The 7,265-nt window shown below is 33.9% G+C and overlaps 1 pseudogene; it reads left to right on the forward strand.

The window, feature by feature from the left end:
* Positions 1 to 4,345: 4,345 nt before the first annotated feature.
* Positions 4,346 to 4,473, forward strand: LOC145714804 (U2 spliceosomal RNA; annotated as a pseudogene).
* Positions 4,474 to 7,265: the final 2,792 nt, after the last annotated feature.

Raw genomic sequence — 7,265 nt, forward strand, 5'->3', positions numbered from 1 at the left:
CTTTCCTCAGGGCCTCTGGTGACCTCTTTCTTCTGGGTCTGTTATTTGCAAGTTCTAGGCTAATGCCAATCTCTCTCTCTCTTGCTCTCTCCTGGGAAAATGTTGGTCTCCAACATGGGTTGTTGCAGCTGTTCTGCCAGATAGAGGGACAGCGGTGAGGTGTGAATCCCATAAATGGAGGAGGGAACGGCAGAGGGAGGAAGAATGTCAGGGTGATCCTGTGTTCCAGCTTGCAGTCTGCTTTTTGATATTTTTATGTTCTTGGGAAGAACAAAATAAAAAAAAATTTAAAGGCACATCTCACAGGGAGAATTTCTTTCCTGCCCGAATCCTTCCCTGGGTCTACAAAGGAGATGGATGGCTCCCTCGTCAGCATAACTATGGTCTTATTATAACAAAGACCATTCATTTGTCCCCTTCTCAACTTGGATTACATTGCAAAGCTTTTTCATTAGCTTGACACCGAATGGCATCCCTGAGCTATCCTTTCTTTTTTCATACAGTCATAGAGTAAGCATTTTCTTGCGTGATAATTTTTAAAAACATATTTTTAAACATCAGCATATCACCTCTTTATGTTTTTGCACAATAGTGCATTTAATTATTCCTCTAATGCTTAATATTTAGACTGTGTCTCTGTTTCAGCATTGTAAAACTGACAAGGGTCATCTGGCATATTAAGTTTTGTGCACACATCTAATTATTTCCCTAGGATGGTGTCTTTAGAAGTGGAATTAGAGGCTAAAAGATACAACTTGTTTTCTTACTGAAATGTTTGAAAGTAAAAAGTAATTATGAGTTTAAATTATAAAAGCAAAATATACCAGGTGCTAAAAAAACAAAGAAGTATACAACATAGGAAATGTAAGTCGTTTCTGCTTTCTCACCCCTCAGAGATCATAATTTTTATTAGGTTAATGTCTATTTTTAATAAGAACAATTATAATGGTCCTTTTAGCGTTGTCCATTGCTGTCCCCAAAGATCGGTCCTTTTAATTCCCACTAGCAGTTGATAAAAGTGCCGATCTCACTGCATACTCATCAACCTTAAGTATTCTTGTTTATTAATATTCACATTTGATGAACAAATTGATATTGAGTGCTTTTTTACATTAATGCTGATTTTGTATATATGTATATATAATTTATACATATTATAAACATTTTATTCACTCTTGTAATTAAAACTTTTCAAGTGCTGGGGTGCCTGGGTGGCTCAGTCAGTTAAGCATCAGATTCTGGGTTTCAGCTCAGGTCATGACCTCACAGGTTTGTGGGTTGGAGCCCCATGTTGGGCTCTGCGTGGACAGCGAGGAGCCTGCCTGGGATTCTCTCTTTCTCTCCCTCTCTCTCTGCCCCTCCTGATGCTCATGCTGTCTCTGTCTGTCTCAACATAAAGAAATAAAAAAAAACTTTTGAAGTGTTTTTACTTAGGGTTTTTACATTTTTATGTAGTCACATTTACCAACCTTTTCCTTTCTGATTTATTTTTTTTTATATTTAAAAGGCCTTCCCTTTTCCCATGAGCAGATAAATATTCACCCATATTTTCTCACAGTCATTTAAGGTTTAAAAGTTTTTTTAATGTAATTTAAATCATGATATATTTCAAGCATAAGAGAAGTATGTAAATTTAACATAACAAGCACCCATTAATCAAACATTCCGATTTAACAGATGCTAACAGTTTGCCATATTTACTTAAGTTTTTTTTCATAAAAAATACAGCTACAGCTGTAGCTAAAGACCTATCTCCATCCCTTTCCCTACCTATGCTAAAATTTGTGTATGTAATTTACCTGCATGTTTCTATATTATTTATATGTTTACAACCATATGCATTATGAAGTATTGTTTTGCAAGCTTTAAAATTTTTACCTAAGTAGAATCCTTTCCAACTGACTTTTGTCATTCAATATTATACTTTCAGGATTTATCCTGATAGATGTCCATAATTTCGAGTTTATATATTTTTACTACTTTATCACATGAATTGGAGTGCTCTTTGTGAATTGTCTGTTCATATCACTTGTTCATTTTTTTATTGCGTTGTTGGCTTTCTGTGAATTCTGGATTGTTGGAATTATTTATTCTTGACTCAAATCCCTGTGTGCTATATATGTAGCAACATCACATCATCAGGGAAATACAAATCAAAACCACAATGAGATACCACCTCACATGGGTCAGAATGGCTAAAATTAACAGCTCCGGAAACAACAGATGTTGGTGAGGATATGGAGAAAGGGGAACCCTTTTACCCTGCTGGTGGGAATGCCAACTGGTACAACCACTCTGCAAAACAGTGTGGAGGTTCCTCAAAAAATTCAAAATAGAACTACCTACGATCCAGCAATTGCACTACTAGGAATTTATCCAAAGGATACAAAAATGCTGATTCAAAGGGGCATAGCGTGTGCTCCAATGTTTATAGCAGTGCTATCAGCAATAGCCAAATTATGAAAAGAGCCCAAATACCCATTAACTGATGAACGGATAAAGAAGATATGGTATATGTATATAATGGAATACTACTTGAAGATGAAAAAGAAAGAAATCTTGCCATTTGCAACAACATGGATAAAACTAGAGGGTATTATGCTAAGTGAAATAAGTCAGTCAGAGAAAGACAGATATCATATGATTGCACTCATTTGTGGAATTTGAGAAACTCAACAGATGAACATCGGGGAAGGGAAGGAAAATAAGATAAAAACAGGGAGACAAACCAGAAGAGACTCTTAAATACAGAGAACAAACAGAGGGTTTATGGAGGGTAGGTGTTTGGGAGATGTGCTAAAGGGGTGATGGGCATTAAGGAAGGCAGTTTTGGGGATGAGCACTGGGTATTATACGTATGACATGAATCACTGGGTTCTCCTGAAGACAAGACTACACTCTATGTTAACTAACTTGAATTTAAATAAAATATAAAATATAAAATAAAATAAAATAAATAAAATAAAACAAAATAAAATAAAATAAAATTCTATCCTCAAGTAAAAAAAAAAGCAAATACCTGTTCCAAGTCTATGACTTGTCTTTTTAGTTTATGACATTTTATGATGTACACAAGTTTTTAATTTTAATGTCGTACATTTATCAACTATTGCCTTTATGACTTATATTATTTTGTCTTATTAAAAAATTGTATCCTAATTCAATGATGTGAAAATATTCCATGCTCTAAAAATTTTTAAGTTTCTATTGTCAAATTTAGGTATTTGATTCACATGGAATTATTATTCTATGTGATGTGGGGTAGGGTTTTCATGTTCTTTTTCCAAATAAATAGCAAACTGCCACGGCACTATTTATTGAGTAGTACATTTTGCCCACACGGAGTAATCATGCTATCTCTATCATATATCATGTTGCCATATAAATATCGGTCTTTTTCTGGGCTTTCTATTCTGTTCCATTGTTATATTTGTTGAGCCCTGATTCAACAGCCACTGTTAATTACTATAGCTTTATGATGAATCTCAATATCTGGTAGGGAAAGTTCTCCCTTTTTTAAAATCATTCTTTGACACTTTCTTGATTATTTTTTGATCTTTCATGTCTCCTAGTGAATTCCAGGGTCAGTTTGTCCCTTTCTGTGAAATGCCCTTTTAGAACTTAAATTGGAATTCCCTCGAATTTATTGATTAACTTGGAAACAATTGTGACCTTTCAAATATTTTTTCCTGATCAACAAGCATGATACAAATCCCTATATTGGTCATCTCTTACAGCACTGTCATCTGTGAGTGATCACAGCTGTGGCTCTTTGTATTCAATTGTGCACTTTATTTTCCTTGTCTCTTTGCACCAGCTAGGAGCTCTACTATATGCTTAATAAAAGTAACAATAGTGTCATTCTTGTCACTTTCTCAACTTTAAAAGAAATACTGTATTTTGAATACTTTCCCAGTAAGTAAGGTGTCTGCTGTTGGTTTGGGGGTTGATAGCTTTTTTTGTTTAATGTTTATTTGTTTTTGAGAGAGAGAAAGTGCAACGGGTTGGTGGGGGTGGGACAAAGGATCTGAAGTGGGCTCTGTTCTGAGAGCAGAGAGCCCAATGCCCATGCAGGGCTCAAACTCATGAACTGCGAGATCATGATCTGAGTGCAAGGTGGACAGTTAACCAACTGAGCCACCCAGGCACCCCAGGCATTGATAGCTTTTATCAGGTTAAGGAAGATCCCAAATCTTTGTAGTTTGCTAAAAGTTATTTCATTCTTGAGTAGGCTTTGGATTTTCTCCAAAAAAATTTGTAGCCACAATATGATAAGATTTCCCCCTTTAATCTGTTAAAACAATGATTTGTAGTAATAAATATGTTAATATTAAAAGACCTTTGTATTACGTCTCAGCTTTTTGGCTAAAATCAAGTGTAGTATCTGTTCTTATCAGCTTAAAAGATCTTTGCATTCCTCGGTTAAGCCACGCATGGTCATCATGTGTTTTTTTAATGCATGTTTGATTTTTCTACTATTTTATTCAGAATTTTGCAATTATATATAAATGAGATTAATCTATGATATTTTCCTTGTATTTTTTGAGTTGGGATTTTGTATTAAGTATTTGTGTTTGCCTCAAAAAGTGAGCTTTACCTATTTATTATTTTATTCACTCGTTCACTGATACCCAGATGAGCATTTGGATTACTTGTGGTAATTTTTGTTTTTTGATTTTTGTTTGTTTATAAAATAATGCTCAGGGTTTTTTGGCCCATACCAAATAAATCAGAATCTCTCGAGGTGGATCCAAGCATCAATATTTTAAAATGCTCCCCAGGTGACTATAATGTAAAGCCAGGTTAGAGAACCACTGCTCTAGAACAGTTTGTGTAGGATAGAGCTTGTCTGTTCTTCAAGAGCATAAGAAAGAAAATATTTGTTCTGTGAAACTTGGGTAGAATTTGTCTGTGAAATTGTCTGGCCTGGTGATTTTGTATGTAGATTCTAAAATGTTTATTCAGTTTCTTTATTGGTTATATAGATATATTCAAGGTTTTTTTCTGTTATTTCTTAAGCCAGTTTTAGTAATTATTTCTTAGAAAATTCATTTCTTATGTTTTCAGATTTATTGGCATGAAGTTGGTCATGATATTTCCATATGAATTTTTAGTCTCCTCAGTATCTCTAATTATATCCCTGCTTTTCATTCCTTATATTTTTAACATGCTTTTTCTTTCTTTTTTTATAAATATATTCACTATGTGGTTTCCATATTTTACTAGTCTTTTCAAAAGACCAGGATTTGGTTTGTTGATGCTCTGTATTATTTTCTATCTCATTAATTTCCTTTGTATTATGATTTTATTTTTTCTAATTTTCTTAGGTTTGCTCTTCATTTTCTAACTTCTTCCAATTTTTAATGCTTAATATTTTCTAAGGCCTACTTATCAGCCTATAAATGTATTAGTTATGTACTGCTGTATCTGCATCTCTTGAGTTAACGATTCATGTTTTCATTGGTTTTAAATTTTAAATTTTTTCAAATTCCCATTACAATGTTTTCTTTGAACTATTACATATATATATACATATGAACTCATCTCTTTCTCTCTCCTATATATATATATATATATATATATATATATATATATATGCCCTCTTTTTTTAATGCTTTCTATGGGTATTGCATTGTGGTCATAGAAACTGTTCTGTGTGATATCTGCTTTTTTGTATGTTTGGGTTTTTTTGTTTTGTATTTTGGTATTTATAGAGCTGAGGCTCAATCTAGTCATGTTCACTGTTTATATATTACCCAACAAACTTGAGAAGACTATATTTTCTGATGGCTTTGTGTGAGGTAATATATATGTCAGTTGGACCAAATTCTTGTTAATTGTGTAGTTCAATTTTTTTGTAGCCTTACTATTTTTGTCTCCTTGATTGATCAGTTATTGAGAGCGCAATATTAAAATCTCCCATTATAATTGTGGATTTGTCCATTTTTCTTTCCACTTCCATCAATTTTTTCTTCTTATTTATTTGAGACTATGTTTTTTGGTTCATGAAACTTAATGATTATTTTATATTCTAGTCAACTGATCATTTTGCTATTATGTAACTAATACTTTTTATACCTTTTAATGCTATTTACTTTTTTGTAAGTTTTTCTTTTAATTCCAGTTAGTTGACAGTATTATATTAGTTTCAAGTATAAATATAGTGATTCAACGATTCCATACCCCACCTAGTACTCATCACAACAAGTTCATTCCTTAATCCCCATCACCTATTTAACCCATCCCTGCCTACCCCTCCACCCTGGGAAATTTGCATTTCCCTTAAACAAACCATCAGTTTGTTCTCTATAGTTAAGAGTCTGTTTCTTGGTTTCTCTCTCTCTCTACCTCTTTTTCCCTTTATTCATTTGTTTTGCTTCTTAAATTCCACATATGAATGAAATCATTTTGTATTTGTCTTTTTCTGATTGACTTATTTCACTTAGCATTGTACTCCCTGGCTCCTTCCATGTTGTTGCAAATGGCAAGATTTCATTCTTTTTTATAGCTGAATAATATTCCATTGCATATAATATGACTTCTTTTTTGTCCATTCATCAATCAATAGAAACATGTGCTGCTTCCATATCTTGGCTATTGTAAAAAATGCTGCTGTGAACATAGGGGTGCATGTATCCCTTTGAATTAGTGTTTTTGTATTCCTTGGGTAAATACCCCATAGTGTGATTAGTGGGTCTAGGGTGGTTCTATTTGAGGAACCTCCATACTGTTTTCCATAGAGGCGGCACCAGTTTGCATGCCTGCTGACAGTGCACAAGTGTCCCCTTTTCTCCACATATTTTCCAGCTCTTGTTGTGTCTTGTGTTGTTGATTTTAGTCATTCTGACAGGTGTGAGGTGATTTCTCATTGTAGTTTTGATTTGCATTTCCCTTAAGTGACGATGAACATCTTTTCATGTCTGTTGGCCATCTGGATGTCTTCTTTGGAGAAATGTCTGTTCATGTTTCTGCCCATTTTTAATTGGATTATTTGGGTTTTGGGTATTGAGTTTTATCAGTTCTTTATATATTTTGGATACTAGCTCTTTATCAGATATGTCATTTGCAAATATCATCTCCAGTTCCATAGGTTGCTTATTAGTTTTGTTGATTGCTGGGATAAAGAGTCTGGTACTCTTTATCTCCCCTTCTGTTCTGAATGACAGCCTTGCTGGATAGAGTATTCTTGGCTGCAGATTCTTCCCATTCAGCACTTTGAATATATCATGCCACTGCCTCTGGCTTGCTAAGTTTCTGTTGAAAAG

The sequence above is a fragment of the Panthera onca genome, chromosome X, assembly GCF_046562875.1.
Source record: "Panthera onca isolate mPanOnc1 chromosome X, mPanOnc1 haplotype 2, whole genome shotgun sequence".
Classification (NCBI taxonomy): Eukaryota; Metazoa; Chordata; class Mammalia; order Carnivora; family Felidae; genus Panthera; species Panthera onca.